This window comes from Hordeum vulgare, chromosome 6H (assembly GCF_904849725.1).
Source record: "Hordeum vulgare subsp. vulgare chromosome 6H, MorexV3_pseudomolecules_assembly, whole genome shotgun sequence".
Lineage (NCBI taxonomy): Eukaryota > Viridiplantae > Streptophyta > Magnoliopsida > Poales > Poaceae > Hordeum > Hordeum vulgare.
The window spans coordinates 97,751,933-97,761,092 of record NC_058523.1 but is presented as its reverse complement, the minus strand read 5'-3'; positions in this window follow the sequence as shown (position 1 = coordinate 97,761,092).

Below are 9,160 nucleotides of genomic sequence, written 5' to 3'. Positions count from 1 at the left end.
GACTCCAACATTTCATAGAAGGCCTTCGCAGATTCCTCTATCTCATCTTCCGAATCCCGAGCATCATCAAAGTCTTGCACCATGTCTTCGATCCCGGTACCATGCTCGTCGGTGCAACGACGAACCACCTCAGCTCTGGTGCGTTGTATGGACTCAGCATGAAATGTCCACACCATATAATTAGGCTTAAAACCCCTCCTCTACACGTGTTTAATCATTACAAACCCTGTCATCTTTTTATAGTTGTCGCATCCAGGACACGGGCAATAGTTTCTTTCTTGGCCATTTGCAAATGCGGCTCTCACAAATTCCTTGTTTTTTAGAAACCATTCTTTCGTCATCTCTTTCTGACTAGGGTGACCGGTATACATCCACGCACGATCACTCATCTTGCCTAGCTACTAAAGACACAAGAAATATATTTATATATAATTTAGCATATATATTCATGAGTTAATCAAGTTCGCCATTTTTATTACGTCCATGCAACCTACACGCTAATAGGTAAACATATGTACTAATCCCACCCGAGGATGTGTAGATTGGGTTCGTTTTCCCATGCTCTGCTCCGGATCCAACGCAAAATTTTGGCAGCACCTCCCCGTTGTTCTCCTAATACACGTCTCCGCAATAAATAGAGAGGATGTGTATCCGAAGAACAACAGGGAGGCACTGACGAAATTATGCATCGGATCCGGAACAAAGCATATGGGAAAACAAACCCAATCTACACATACTCGGGTGTCCATGGATAACGTTGGACAATTCGAAAGAATCACGATTATAAATATAAGCAAATGCATGCATATTTATAACTCTAACCCTTTCGAACGGGAGACGCATACTGGTCACGCATACTGATAAATTAATTTAATTACCTAAATCTTGCAATTTTCATCGAAAAACCGACCCACAGTAAATGAAGGGGCGAGGAGGAGATGACATTTGTAGTGACCCAAGAATGCAGGGGCGGAGCTCGTACAACGCACGAGGAGGTCTTCGCACAACAGACCTCACAGCGATGAGACAACTGTCACATGTAAATCCACCCATCAACACAAATATGCTAATTATGTCTTTTTGGACCTACATGGGCTAATTATGTCATTTTAGAGGAAAACAAGCTAATAATATAATATTCATGAGCTAACCAAGGTTTTATGCCATTTTGAGCTTATTATGTCATTTTGGAGGATAATTAGTTAAGTTGTGAGCTAACCAAGATTCTTATGATGTTTTTACCCTAACTAAGCTAATTATGTCATTTTGGAGGATAATTAGCAAAGTATGTGTTTGTTGGGGAAAATAAGCTACGTAGAAGAAGAAAGAGAAGAAACAAGAAGAGAAGAAGAAGGAGAAGGAGGAGAAGGAGAAGGAGGAGGAGGAGAATGAGAAGGAGGAGGAGGAGAAGAAGAAGAGAAGAAGAAGGAGAAGAAGAAGGAGAAGAAGGAGGAGAGAAGAAGGAGAAGAAGAAGGAGAAGAAGGAGGGAGAAGAAGAAGGAGGAGAGAAGAAGGAGCAGAAGGAGGGTTCCTTCTCCTCCTCCTCCTTCTCCTTCTTCTCTTCTTCTTCTTCTTCCTTCTTTTCATTTTTCCTGTTTCTTCTCCTCTTCTCCTCCTCTTCTTCTTCTTCTTCTTCTTCTTCTTCTTCTTCTTCTTCTTCTTGTTCTTCATCTTCTTCTTCTTCTTCTTCTTCTTCTTCTTCTTCTTCTCCTCCTCCTCCTCCTCCTCCTCCTCCTCCTCCTCTTCTCCTCTTCTTCCTCCTCTTCTTCTTCTTCTTCCTCTTATTTCTATTTCTATTTTTCTTTATCCTCTTCTTCTACTTATTCTTCTTTTCTTCTTTTTCTCTTCTTCTCCTTCTTTTTTTCTTCTTCTATTCTTCTCTTCTTCTTCTCTTCTTCTTTTCTTCTTCTCCTTCTTATTTTTTTCTTCTCCTCCTCCTCTTCTTCTTCTCCTTCTTATTTTCTTCTTCTCCTCTTCTTCTCCTCCTCCTCCTCCTCCCCCTCTTCTTCTCCTCTTCTCCACCTCCTCCTCTTCTTCTTCTTCCTCTTCTTTGTATTAAGCTAACTAACTAAAACAACTACTACAACAACTACAATAACAACAACTACTACAACAACTACAATAACAAGAATAACTACTACAACAACAATAAAAAATCAATTTTGTAGTTATAATCTAATTCCAAAAATCTAAATAAAAAATAATTAATTTCCCGTGGGGTGTGTGTGTGTGTGTGGGGGCTCACCGGCAGGGGCAGCTGTGGCGTCCTGGGCGGCAGGGCCGGGGGTGTTGGGGCGGCGGGCCGGCGTGTCACGCCCAAGATGCGACCCTATCCTCAATTTGGCATGAGGGCCTCGTCAGGGATAGAAGCGCATCTCGTCGTGTCGCAAGAATGGATATCGTTACAAGTACATGTACTGAAAAGAAGATATATATATATATATATATATATATAGAATTGGCTTACACTCGCCACAACCTACATCAGAGTCACAGTAGTACAATACATAATCATCATGACGAAGAGCAGGGTCCGACTACGGACGAAAACAAATGAGAAAAGAAGAACGACGTCCATCCTTGCTATCCCAGGCTGCCGGCCTGGAACCCATCCTAGATCGACGATGATGAAGAAGAAGAAGCAACTCCAAATGAACAATCAACGCGCTCGCGTCAAGTAACCTTTACCTGTACCTGCAACTGGTGTTGTAGTAATCTGTGAGCCACAGGGGACTCAACAATCTCATTTCCAAAGGTATCAAGACTAGCAAAGCTTAATAGGTGAGATAGGGTTAAGTGGTGAGGTTGCAGCAACGACTAAGCATATATTTGGTGGCTAAACTTAGGAGTACAAGAAATAAGAGGGGATGATCTACGCATAACGGACGTGAACTGCTGATGATCAAATGAATGATCTTGAACACCCACCTACGTCAGACATAACCCCACCGTGTCCTCGATCGGAGAAGGAACTCACGAAAGAGACAATCACGGTTACGCACACAGTTGGTATATTTTAATTAAGTTAACTTCAAGTTATCTAGAACCAGTGTTAAAGAAAGTTTCCACGTTGCCACATAACCGCGGGCACGGCTTTCCGAAAGATTTAACCCTGCAGGGGTGCTCCAAGTAGTCCATCACAAATTACCACAAGCCGCATAGAAATCCTCAATCACGAAGCTCGCGATCTCGTCGAATTCCCTAGTGGAAAACCTCAACTCTGAGATTACCCAAAGCATCACCGGAATCTCGATGCACAAGATATCTCGTCAAAGGTAAAACTAATCCAGCAAGGCCGCCCAACGTGTCGACGATCCCGATAGGAGCCACGTATCTCGTTCTCAGGACACGACGGATAAGCTACGCGTACGAGTGCCAAACCTCGACTTTCCTTGCGGTGGCCCCGCACAGCGCTCTGTTTTGGACCAGCACCATCAGCACTAGCCCTACCTGTATTATGTAGAATTACTCCTCGGGTAGCGCTAACTCCCTATGCATTTCAATTTAACAGAATTATTATTTTGGGCAAATGTAGTGCCAAACCTCGGAGACGGCTAAGGAGGGTGTCTGGATGAAGCAGTTCATGACGGATCTTGGAGTGGTGCCAAGCGCACTGAATCCAATAACCTTGTTCTGTGACAACACGGGTGCCATTGCCCTAGCAAAGGAACCACGGTTTCACAAGAAGTCCAGACACATCAAATGACGCTTCAAACTCATCCACGACTACGTCGAAGGGGAGGACGTAAATATATGCAAAGTGCACACGGATCTGAATGTAGCAGACCCGCTGACTAAACCTCTTCCACGGGCAAAGCATGATCAACACCAGAACTGTATGGGTGTTAGATTTATTACAATGTAATTCGCATGATGATGTGAGGGCTAGATTATTGACTCTAGTGCAAGTGGGAGGCTGTTGGAATTATGTTGGGCAAATGTAGTACCAATGTTGGGCCTTGCTAGACCAACTTTAATCTAAAACGAATTATCAAGGGGGTCCCCATAACAACCCCGATCGTGTTAGGAGCGCTCAATTATGGAACAAAACACCACGCTAGAAAGGCCGAGCCTTCCACCTTTTACCAAGTATATAGGTGCATTAAATTAAATAGCATTTAATAGGGTGTTATTGTTGGAATTATGCCCTAGAGGCAATAATAAATATACTTATTATTATAATTCCTGTATCAAGATAATCGTTTATTATCCATGCTATAATTTTATTGAATGAAGACTTATATACATGTGTGGATACATAGACAAAACACTGTCCCTAGCAAGCCTCTAGTTGGCTAGCCAGTTGATCAAAGATAGTCAGTGTCTTCTGATTATGAACAAGGTGTTGTTGCTTGATAACTGGATCACGTCATTAGGAGAATCACGTGATGGAGTAGACCCAAACTAATAGACGTAGCATTTTGATCGTGTCATTTTTGTTGCTACTGTTTTCTGCGTGTCAAGTATTTGTTCCTATGACCATGAGATCATATAACTCACTGACACCGGAGGAATGCTTTGTGTGTATCAAACGTCGCAACATAACTGGGTGACTATAAAGATGCTCTACAGGTATCTCCGAAGGTGTTCGTTGAGTTAGTATGGATTGAGACTGGGATTTGTCACTCCGTGTGACGGAGAGGTATCTTGGGGCCCACTCGGTAATACAACATCACACACAAGCCTTGCAAGCAATGTGACTTAGTGTAAGTTGCGGGATCTAGTATTACGGAACGAGTAAAGAGACTTTCCGGTAAACGAGATTGAAATAGGTATGCGGATACTGACGATCGAATCTCGGGCAAGTAACATACCGAAGTACAAAGGGAATGACATACGGGATTATATGAATCCTTGGCACTGAGGTTCAAACGATAAGATCTTCGTAGAATATGTAGGATCCAATATGGGCATCCAAGTCCCGCTATTGGATATTGACCGAGGAGTCTCTCGGGTCATGTCTACATAGTTCTCGAACCCGCAGGGTCTGCACACTTAAGGTTCGACGTTGTTTTATGCGTATTTGAGTTATATGGTTGGTTACCTAATGTTGTTCGGAGTCCCGAATGAGATCACGGACGTCACGAGGGTTTCCAGAATGGTCCGGAAACGAAGCTTGATATATAGGATGACCTCATTTGATTACCGGAAGGTTTTCGGAGTTACTGGGAATGTACCGGGAATGACGAATGGGTTCCGGCTGTTCACCGGGGGGGGGGGGCAACCCACCCCGGGGAAGCCCATAGGCCTTGGGGGTGGTGCACCAGCTCTTAGTGGGCTGGTGGGACAGCCCAAGAAGGCCCTATGCGCCATAGGAAGAAAATCAAAGAGAAAAAAAGAGGAGGTGGGAAAAAGGGGAAGGACTCCTCCTTCCAAACCTAGTTGGACTCGGTTTGGAAGGGGAGGGTTGCCCCCCTTTGCTCGGCCGAACCCCTTGGGGGTCCTTGGACCCCAAGGCAAGGCTCCCCCTCTTCCCCCTATATATACGGAGGTTTTAGGGCTGATTTGACACAACTTTTCCACGGCAGCCCGACCACATATCTCCACGGTTTTACCTCTAGATCGCGTTTCTCCGGAGCTCCGGCGGAGCCCTGCTGAGATAAGATCACCACCAACCTCTGGAGCGCCGTCACGCTGCCGGAGAACTCATCTAGCTCTCCGTCTCTCTTGCTGGATCAAGAAGGCCGAGATCATCATCGAGCTGTACGTGTGCTGAACACGGAGGTGCCGTCCGTTCGGCGCTAGATCGTGGGACTGATCGGGGGACGGTTCGCGGGGCGGATCGAGGGACGTGAGGACATTCCACTACATCAACCGCGTTCACTAACGCTTCTGCTGTGCGGTCTACAAGGGTACGCAGATCAAACATCCCCTCTCGTAGATGGACATCACCACGATAGGTCTTCGTGCGCGTAGGAAAATTTTTGTTTCCCATGCGACGTTCCCCAACAGTGGCATCATGAGCTAGGTTCATGCGCAGATGTCTTCTCGAGTAGAACACAAAAGTTTTTGTGGGCGGTGATGTGCGTTTTGCTGCCCTCCTTAGTCTTTTCTTGATTCCGCGGTATTGTTGGATTGAAGCGGCTTGGACCGACAGTACTCGTACGCTTACGAGAGACTGGTTTCATCGCTACGAGTAACCCCGTTGCTCAAAAATGACTGGCAAGTGTCAGTTTCTCCAACTTTAGTTGAATCGGAATTGACCGAGGAGGTCCTTGGATGAGGTTAAATAGCAACTCATATATCTCCGTTGTGGTGTTTGCGTAAGTAAGATGCGATCCTACTAGATACCCACGGTCACCACGTAAAACATGCAACAACAAAATTAGAGGACGTCTAACTTGTTTTTGCAGGGTATGCTTGTGATGTGATATGGCCAACGATGTGATGTGATATATTGGATGTATGAGATGATCATGTTGTAATAGATAATATCGACTTGCACGTCGATGGTACGGCAACCGACAGGAGCCATAGGGTTGTCTTTAAACTAACGTTTGTTCTTGCAGATGCGTTTACTATTTTGCTAGGATGTAGCTTTAGTAGTAATAGCATGAGTAGCAAGACAACCCCGATGGCGACACGTTGATGGAGATCATGGTGTGGCGCCGGTGACAAGAAGATCGTGCCGGTGCTTTGGTGATGGAGATCAAGGAGCACGTGATGATGGCCATATCATGTCACTTATGAATTGCATGTGATGTTAATCCTTTTATGCACCTTATTTTGCTTAGAACGACGGTAGCATTATGAGGTGATCTCTCACTAAAATTTCAAGACGAAATTGTGTTCTCCCCGACTGTGCACCGTTGCTACAGTTCGTCGTTTCGAGACACCACGTGATGATCGGTTGTGATAGACTCAACGTTCACATACAACAGGTGCAAAACAGTTGCGCACGCGGAACACTCGGGTTAAGCTTGACGAGCCTAGCATGTGCATACATGGCCTCGGAACACATGAGACCGAAAGGTCGATCATGAATCATATAGATGATATGATTAGCATAGGGATGCTTACCAGTGAAACTATACTCAACTCACGTGATGATCGGACTTGAGCTAGTGTAAGTGGATCATGAACCACTCAAATGACTAGAGAGATATACTTTTTGAGTGGGATTTTAGCGAGTAATTTGATTAAGTTAAACTCTAATTATCTTGAACATAGTCTAAGTCCACTTTGAGTATATCTGTGTTGTAGATCATGGCTCACGCGACAGTCACCCTGAATTTTAATACGTTCCTAGAGAAAGCTAAGTTGAAAGATGATGGAAGCAACTTTGTAGACTCGGCTCGTAATCTTAAGCTAATCTTATAAGCTCGGAAGAAGGATTATGTCCTTAATGCTGCGCTAGGAGATGAACCACCCGCTACGGCTGACCAGGATGTTAAGAACGCTTGGTTAGCACGTAAGGAGGACTACTCAGTAGTTCAATGTGCAGTCTTGTATGGCTTAGAACCGGGACTTCAACGTTGCTTTGAGCGTCATGGAGCTTTTGAGATGTTCCAGGAGTTGAAGTTCATCTTTCAGAAGAACGCCCGGATCGAGAGGTATGAGACCTCCGATAAATTCTATGCTTGCAAGATGGAGGAGAACTCGTCTGTCAGTGAACATGTGCTCAAAATGTCTGGGTACTCAAACCGTCTAGCTGAGCTGGGGATTGAACTCCCGCAAGAGGCTATCACTGACAGAATCCTTCAATCACTGCCGCCAAGCTATAAAGGCTTTGTGTTGAACTACAACATGCAAGGGATGAACAAGTCACCCGGCGAGTTGTTTACGATGCTGAAAGTCACAGAGTCTGAACTCTGTAAAGAACATCATGTGTTGATGGTGAATAAGACCACTAGTTTCAAGAGAAACGACAAAGGCAAGAAGGGCAATTCAAAGAAGAGCGGCAAGCCTGTTGCCAATCCGACGAAGAAACCCAAAGCTGGACCTAAGCCTGAAACAGAGTGTTACTATTGCAAGGGTATGGGTCACTGGAAGCGCAATTGCCCCAAGTATCTGGCTGATAAGAAGGCGGCCAAAGAAAAATCAGGTATATTTGATATACATGTTATTGATGTGTATTTAACCGGCTCTCGTAGTAGTGCCTGGGTATTCGATACCGGTTCTGTTGCTCATATTTGCAACTCGAAACAGGAACCGCGGAAGAGACGAAGGCTGGCGAAAGATGAAGTGACGATGCGCGTAGGAAATGGTTCCAAGGTTGATGCAATCGCCGTCGGCACAGTTTCACTTCAGCTACCATAAGGATTAGTTATGAACTTGAATCATTGTTATTTAGTGCCTGCGTTGAGCATGAACATTATATCTGGATCTTGTTTATTGCGAGACGGTTACTCTTTTAAGTCAGAGAATAATGGTTGTTCTATTTCTATGAGTAACATCTTTTATGGTCATGCACCCAATGTGAGAGGATTGGTCATATTGAATCTTGATATTGATACACACATACATAACATTGAGACCAAAAGAGTTAGAGTTAACAATGATAGCGCCATATTTTTGTGGCATTGCCGCTTAGGTCATATTGGTGTAAAGTGCATGAAGAAACTCCATGCCGATGGACTTTTGGAGTCACTTGACTTTGATTCACTTGACACGTGCGAACCATGCCTCATGGGCAAGATGACTAAAAATCCGTTCTCCGGAACAATGGAGCGTGCAAGTGACTTGTTGGAAATCATACATACCGATGTGTGTGGTCCGATGAGCATAGAGGCATGCGGCGGATATCGTTATTTTCTCACCTTCACTGACGATTTGATTAGATATGGTTATGTCTACTTAATGAAGCCCAAGTCTGAAACATATGAAAAGTTCAAGCAATTTCAGAGTGAAGTTGAAAATCATCGTAACAAGAAGATCAAGTTCCTACTGTCTGATCGTGGGGGTGAATATCTGAGTTTCGAGTTTGGTGCTCACTTAAGACAATGTGGAATTGTTTCACAGTTGACACCGCCTGGAACACCACAACGTAATGGTGTGTCCGAACGTCGTAATCGTACTTTATTAGAGATGGTGCGATCTATGATGTCTCTTACCGATTTGTCGTTATCGTTTTGGGGTTATGCATTAGAAACAGCTGCATTCACTTTAAATAGGGCACCATCAAAATCCGTTGAGACGACACCATACGAACTGTAGTATG